The sequence below is a fragment of the Octopus bimaculoides genome, chromosome 5, assembly GCF_001194135.2.
Source record: "Octopus bimaculoides isolate UCB-OBI-ISO-001 chromosome 5, ASM119413v2, whole genome shotgun sequence".
NCBI lineage: Eukaryota > Metazoa > Mollusca > Cephalopoda > Octopoda > Octopodidae > Octopus > Octopus bimaculoides.
Genome location: NC_068985.1, coordinates 36200848 through 36208312, shown reverse-complemented (window position 1 = coordinate 36208312; position 7465 = coordinate 36200848). Strand labels below are relative to the sequence as shown.

Genomic DNA, 7465 nt, shown 5'->3' with positions numbered 1-7465 from the left:
GATGAAGAATGGAAGAGTGTTGTGTTGTGTGTGAGAGAGAGAGAGAGAGAGAGAAATTGATAGCTATGAAGATGAGTGATAGTAAGGGAGTGGTGGTGATAGGTGTCAATAATGAATGATAGATGAAGTAATGGGAGAGAGAGAATTATGGTTAACTATGAAGAAGTAGGGATTGAAAACAGACAAATACAATGCAATGTTATCTATTGTTATGCATTCCATGATGTGTGAGAAATTGAGTGATAATAGGGAGGTGTATTGGTTGGGGAAGAGAGTGTAATAGGTGAGTCTAAGGCAGCGAGTGGGAAGAATGATATATTGAGATTCAATATGAACAGAATAGTTAGGAGAAACCAAAATATAGACAGTTTACATCCCAATCTCTATCAACATAGCTTATGCATCTTGTTTTTTCATGCTCATGGGCTGTGCAGGCTCTCTCTAGTAAAGCATGTCACAAATCACTGTCCTTTTTATTCTCCTTCATTTGGTTCAACAGCTTGAGATCCCACAGGTTCCATCCACTCTGAGTACTTGGAACTTCTTTATTCAGCTGGCATCCTCCATATTCATCACATGCCAATACCAGCACAGTCTCATATATTGTACACTACATCTGATTCTTCTTTTTTGTTCCTTTTCTTCTCTCAGCTTATTTGTGCTCCATTGTTCATGCACACCACACATCCATCAGAGCATTTTCACCCCTTTTCTTTCCAGCTTTTTCAGAAACTCTGCATTCAAAGATCATGTCTTGCTGCACAAATATTACATAACCTACCTTTCATTCTGAAAAAGAATCACTTTGTTGCCAGTAGAGACATTAACATCCTGAACTTCTTCCGACACATTCTTACTCTGGCTATTATGCTTTGCGAGTGTCCATCTTCACTGCTAATTACATCACTTAGGTAACAAAAGATATTAACTACTCCTAAGCTTTTGATGGAATTCCTCTCACTTGTACTCTTACTGCTAGCTACTCAAGTGTAACCACTGCATTTGGAATTTACCTTAGTTGTTAGCCTGTCTGTGATCCCATTATGCCTCTCGTGCATCCATGCTTTATGATGGGTACACAATAAGGAATACCTGCTTACTCCTTTTCTGCATATCTATTTTAGTTATCCAGTCCTCATCATCTATCTTCACCAATTGACTAGACTTCATACCAAATACATTTAGCATTATTTTCATTCATTTAGAAACATTCCTTATACTTAAGATAGCAAGCCCACATATTCTTTCTACAACAAATTGATGACTTCTAAAATGACTTTCACAGTAATATATCCTACCACTTAGTTTTTATTATCCATGTGCATGACATCCTTTTGAACAGAAGTTTCCTATGTAAAATTGATTCAAAACAATGGTTTCATAAAATTCACTATTTAAAAGAATTTGGTAACTCTGGCATAAAAAAAAGCAATATTATTGAAACTTTTATTGAATTTTATAATTAATGAAAAATTGTAGGTATTTGATATTTTTTGCTGAATCCAAAAGTTTAATTGTTGCTTTAGTTTCAGAAAATTCTAGCTAAATCACTGAAAAGTACACAATCCTTCTAACTCATCCAAAGATTACCTTGAAGAAATGTTAGCACGCCGGGCGAAATGCCTAGCAGAATTTTGTCTGCCGTTACGTTCTGAGTTCAAATTCCGCCGAGGTTGACTTTGCCTTTCATCCTTTCGGGGTCGATAAATTAAGTACCAGTCACGCACTGGGGTCGATGTAATCAACTTAATCCCTTTGTCTGTCGTTGTTTGTCCCCACTATGTTTAGCCCCTTGTGGGCAATAAAGAAATAAGAATGTCTTCTTTACATTTTGAGTTTAAATCCTGCCAGTTGACATTGTTTTATCTTGCCTCTCACGGTCAATAAAAACAAGTGCATCTCTTTTCAGCTATGAGCCCTGAGTCATGCCAGTCATTGCAGGGTTTTACTTGACTAGGGTTTTTAATGTGTGTGTATGGCAATCTCATTTACAGTAGCTGCACTTCTTGAGGGGATGTAACTACCTATTTTTATAGGAATCCTCTTCAACCTCTTAAGTTTTTTTCTCTCTTTCCTTTAATCTTCCTTGAAGTTAGATTAGTTGCCAGTCATTTTATCCCAGCATTTCACATCCATACCATGCTCTATCACACACCACTTGCACAATGAACAAATACTGAAATTCACAACTGTATTCTTTATACAATGTATTCTCATTAAATATTCACCATTAATCAAGTTAATGTATATATATATATATACTCTAGCAGGCTAAACTGGTAGCTGCAGTTCGTAATTCTATGACAGCAAGTATTTGATCAGCTATCATTGAAATACGAGCTATTGTATATCATTTGTTTATAACTTAAGTCTTCTCTCTCTCTCTCTCCCCCCTCCCCTTCTCTCTCCCTCCTCCTCTCTCTCTTTCTCTCTATCATATGTAATGGGCATCGTATAGTACACATTTTAATAATTACAGCTTAACAAGTCAAATTAATAAATACAGTTCAAATCGGTGAAGAGCTGTAGTATTTCATTTGCAATGTTCTGTTTAAGCTGTTTCATTAGTCAGCTTCACAGAGAATCCAGTCATCTGTGTCAGCCTTACCTTTAGAACTGAGTCCTGGTTATGTGCCAATTCACATCCTAGTCTTATACAATCCATATTGAATTGAAAGCTTATTAAGCAAAGGATTCCATCATGATTATATATACCCACTTTACAGCAATGTCATTGACTTTAATCTGTGGTTCCCAATGTTTAAGAGGACTAAAAAGTACATCATCATGATCATTGTTTTAACATCCACTTTCCATGCTTGCACGGGTCTGATGGAGTTGATTGAGACAGATTTTTTTTTCAGCTACGTGCCCTTCCTGTTAGTAACATTTGTTTCCAAGCAAGCTAATATTTCCCCATCGCTAGATATATTTCTGCAGAATATTGGAAATGAACGACACTACTTGTAAGATTCATTTACAACTAGCGCATGACATCAAGACAAAAGAAATCAAATTTACTGAAATGCACACACACACACACACACACACTTCAGGATGGGCTTTTCAGTTTCTGTCTACTGAATTTACTAGCAAGTCATTTTTGGGCCTGGGGCTATAGTAGAAGACATTTGCTTGTTCAAGGTGCTGTGAAGTGGAACTAAATCCCAAAACTATGTAGTTGAAAAGCAAACCTCTAAATTGCACAGCCACACTTGTGGTATAGTATTATACATACACAGGCCAGCATAGAAAATGGATGTTAAATGATGATTATGATGATTATATATATATCTATCTATCTATCTATCTATCTATATATATATATATATACTTTATTTAAAAGCAGCAGAAATATAACAAAAAAACCGTTACTCAGGAACGTGAAACTCAGAGTAACGTTTTTTTTGTTATATTTCTGCTGCTTTTAAATAAAGCATATTACTCTACCTCTGGTATTTGAGTACTCTTTTTTCCACCTTGTTGCACATTTCATGTGCTTACTCCGGTATATATATATATATATATATATATATATGTACATTGGTGTTATATAAATGTGTATGTGTGTGTGTGTGTGTGTATATATGTATGTATGTATTTTATATTTCTTATACTTCTTGCTATATTTGTTAAGCTGATGCTCTGCTGGCTGTTATGCGTAGCATATGACCAATAAAAATAAAATTCATGCAGTTCTCTTTCTTTTCCACTTCTCAAATTCTTCACTCCCTGTTATTTTGTTGTTTTTTTATGTAGGGAAGGGTAAGGAGGGAGGCCACTTCTATGGATTAAATCTTATAGATATTGGCTATATTCCAATTTATTAGACTAATGCATTTCTACAGACAATGAAGTATTTGAGTTGGAAGAGTTATAGCTAATTGCTCAGATATTGTTTACACTCTACAAATCCTTGTCATGACTACCTCATATATATATATATATATATATAACTTGTCATTAGTTTAGTGTTTTGAGTGTACTCTTATCTATGGTCATGAATCTTGGGTAATGATCAAAAGAATAGGATCACAAATAGAATCAGCTGAGATTCGGTTCCTGTGAAGGGTCTTTGGAGGAACATCTCTTGATAGAATGCATAGCTTAGAGATCAGAAAGGTACTCCAGGTAGAGCTGTGATTTCTCAAAACTGAGAGGTCACAGTTCTGATACTACGGACATGTGGTAAAACTGTGACTACTTTGGGAAAGAATCACTGGACAGGTTTTATAGGTAAAAAACCCAACAGGAGACCTAGGAGTAGATGGTTGGATACATCAATGAGCTCAGTTAGTCTCAGGGATCCAGCTGGATCAATTGGAAATAGTTGCTTGAGACAAGACTTGATGGAAGGCGTGCTTGAGGACTTGTTCCCATGACCCTCCCAGGAACAGTGGGCAGAGAAGATGAGATTATATATATATATTCACACACACAAATGTATATCTATGAGTTGACTTAGATAGGTTTTGGCTAGTATAGGCCCAGGCAATGTCTAACTTATATATATATATATATATATATATATATTTTCATTTTTGCACCCTTTTAAAGCCTAGCCAGGCTCATGGGCCCGGTTTCCCAGTTTCAATGGCGTATGTGTTCCCCAGCTGGACGGGACGCCAGTCCATCGCAGCGTTACTCATTTTTGCCAGCTGAGTGAACTGGAGCAACATGAAATGAAGTGTTTTGCTGAAGAACACAACATGTCGGCCAGTTCAGGAATCGAAACCACAATCTTACGATCATGATGCCGACACCCTAATCACTAAGCTACGTGCCTCCACACACACACACACATATATATATATATATATATATATATATATATATATATAGTGGCATGTAAAAAGCACCCACTACACTCTCAGAGTGGTTGGCATTAGGAAGGGCATCCAGCTATAAAAATATTGCCAGATCAGATTGGAGCCTGGTCCAGCCACTGGCTCTCCAGACCTCAGTCAAACCGTCCAACCCATGCCAGCACGGAAAACGGATGTTAAACGACGATGATGATGATGTGTATCAAAGATTACATAGTTCAATATATCCTTTAAATTGACAGGATGTGATTTATCCAACCAAAAGGTGTTGGCCGAACGTTTAATGATTTATATCCTGTTATTCATACTGTGCTATGTAAGACAAAAAACAATTCTCTGTTAACCAGCTGTTATTTCCTGTTTTAGAATGGTGATGGCGTTCAGTGATAGACGTGTTATACATTCTGCAGTACAGCAGTACAAATGTTCTTGTTGGCAAGGGAAACTACTCCAGGTTAATATTTTCTTTTCCTTGATTATATTCAACCCCTGATGTCAACAGGGCAAAAAAAATATTTGGATGTTTTTGTTGAAAAGATAGTCAAATAATTGATTCTTATTTACCAAACTCAAAAAGCTGTTTTTGTCCAATTTTCTATGCTAGTATATACGGTATTTTTAATTTTAGCAATTGTTTTTACAGCCCTTACTAACACAACCACCATAAAAGTAGAAGTGTAACTAATCTTAGGTAACCAGAGTTATGTACCTTGTCCATAAGAACACCAATGTTTGCAATGAGAGGTTTGAACTTGAGATCATGTAACATGTCCAGCATCTAAAGAGTGTAACAATAGCACCAATGTTACATGAAGTTAAATAACTTCTTGGATCATCTTTAAGTTTCTCATTAGCTACTCATTATCATTCATGTCAGAATAATGGAACTAGCTAGGGATAGATAGCAGTATTCGTAAAACATGGCATTTATGAAATTTCAAATAACTGTTGCTATCAACCTCAGAAATTAACTTTAAAGTTGTACAAATATTTTATATTCATTAATCTGGAGAGGAGCTTCAATGGCCATTGTCTTTTCAGGATTCCTGAACTGGTGAATAGAAATAAATGGGCAAAATTTAACTAAGAGTTAGTGAGCAAAATTTAATTAAGGGTTAGTGACAGCCTATAAAACAATGCACTGATAATATGTATACAACCAACCATGCTAGCACAAATGTAAAATGAATGAACAAATCTGTCTTTCTTACGAGTTAAACATTAGTATTGATTGAGAGAAAAAATATGGAAAGGTAAGTTCCAGAAGGCTGTAGTTAAAGTGAAAGGAAGTAAGATTAATCTATAGATTTTGAGATATTGGTTATTATTTAACATCAACATCAACTTCAATTCATCTTTTCTTTTCAGATGCTTAACAAATTCATGTACATAGAGGTTAATTCCCTGTACATATTCTATGGCATAGTGTAAATCTGTAACGACAGGTTTACAGTGATCATCTGCTTGTATCGCTGTTGCAGATAGAACATTTTCATGCAAGAGTAAGTTGTCTTCAGTTTTGACTTATGCTTGTAGCTTGTTGAATGTGAGATCTTTAAATATTTATTGTATGTTTTTTTTTATTGATTGCTGAACATGGTGTGCCATAGTTCACTGATAATTTGAAGTTATTAATTCAGATTTGAATCTACCTTAACCAAAGAATAAAAGAGGACATTGAAATAAAGCACTGTTTTTAATCAAGTTAAACAATTATAATTAAAATGATTTAATAGGATTTAAAGTTGCAGTTGACTTAGTAAGTAAGCTGCTGATCTATTAATGACAGGGTTTATATTTTGTATGGTGTATTACAATGTGTCCCTGGCAAATATATTTAGCTCTCAACAGCTCCTTGCACTCAGCTGTAAATAGTAAATCATGAAGTGGAACAATTTACTACTTTGAACAGTGATAACCATGTTAAATGTGTTTTGGTAGCTTCTCATGCTGAGCTTAAGTTTTCTGGTTGGTAAAACTTCTAATAGATTGGCATTCTATCCTCAGGTAGTTGGAGGTTTATATCCTCAAAAATGGGATAAGCTCTGACATACAAGCGATACAATGGAGAAAAAAAAACCCCAAAAAAACCTTTGAAATATTTTCCACACAAGAAGTAAACTTTAAAAGAAAAAAAAAAAACAACAGAACAAAATTTTAGAGGTAAAAAGTTCCAAGATTTATTTATTCATTTGGTTAATTCACCAGATAACAAATATTACAAGCACTAAAACACATGGTTTATATCTTTCATAATGATTATATATCAAAAGAAATTAAGCGAGATAAAATTAATTGCTTCAAAAAAGTTATCGTCACATATAGAAATATATAGTTATACAAACAAAATAACATTAAATTTTTTAAAATTAATATTCTGTTGCTTGATTATCATGGTTATTATTATTATTATTATTATTATTATTATTCAGTAGTTTTATTTTTATAACGTGCTTTCACTTCACTACCGAGCGCAGCTCTATGCGCCTTGGGTATGTGCTGTGGTTTGCTGTGGTGCTCTTATGTTTACTGTATTGAAAGTGTTTTGCGTAGAATGTGTGCAGTACCCAGTAGTGCAATTTTCTGTATGTTATATATATTTGTAAGTCCTGGGGTTTTTGTTATGTATTTGTCTGAAT

The 7465-nt window shown here is 34.7% G+C and overlaps 1 protein-coding gene across 4 annotated transcripts in view; it reads left to right on the top strand.

Annotated features, from left to right (window-relative positions):
- LOC106876238 (uncharacterized) overlaps positions 1 to 7465 on the top strand; it is a 36292-nt gene that overhangs the window by 23591 nt on the left and 5236 nt on the right. For 3 of the 4 annotated variants that reach the window (XR_008264246.1, XR_001410215.2, XR_001410214.2), the window contains exons 4-5: positions 5193 to 5280; positions 6195 to 6328. The gene's annotated coding sequence lies outside the window, so the exon portion shown is untranslated. Of the gene's footprint in view, positions 1 to 5192; positions 5281 to 6194; positions 6329 to 6833; positions 6990 to 7465 lie in introns of all 4 variants that reach the window. The other variant, XR_008264245.1, reaches the window with a different exon arrangement.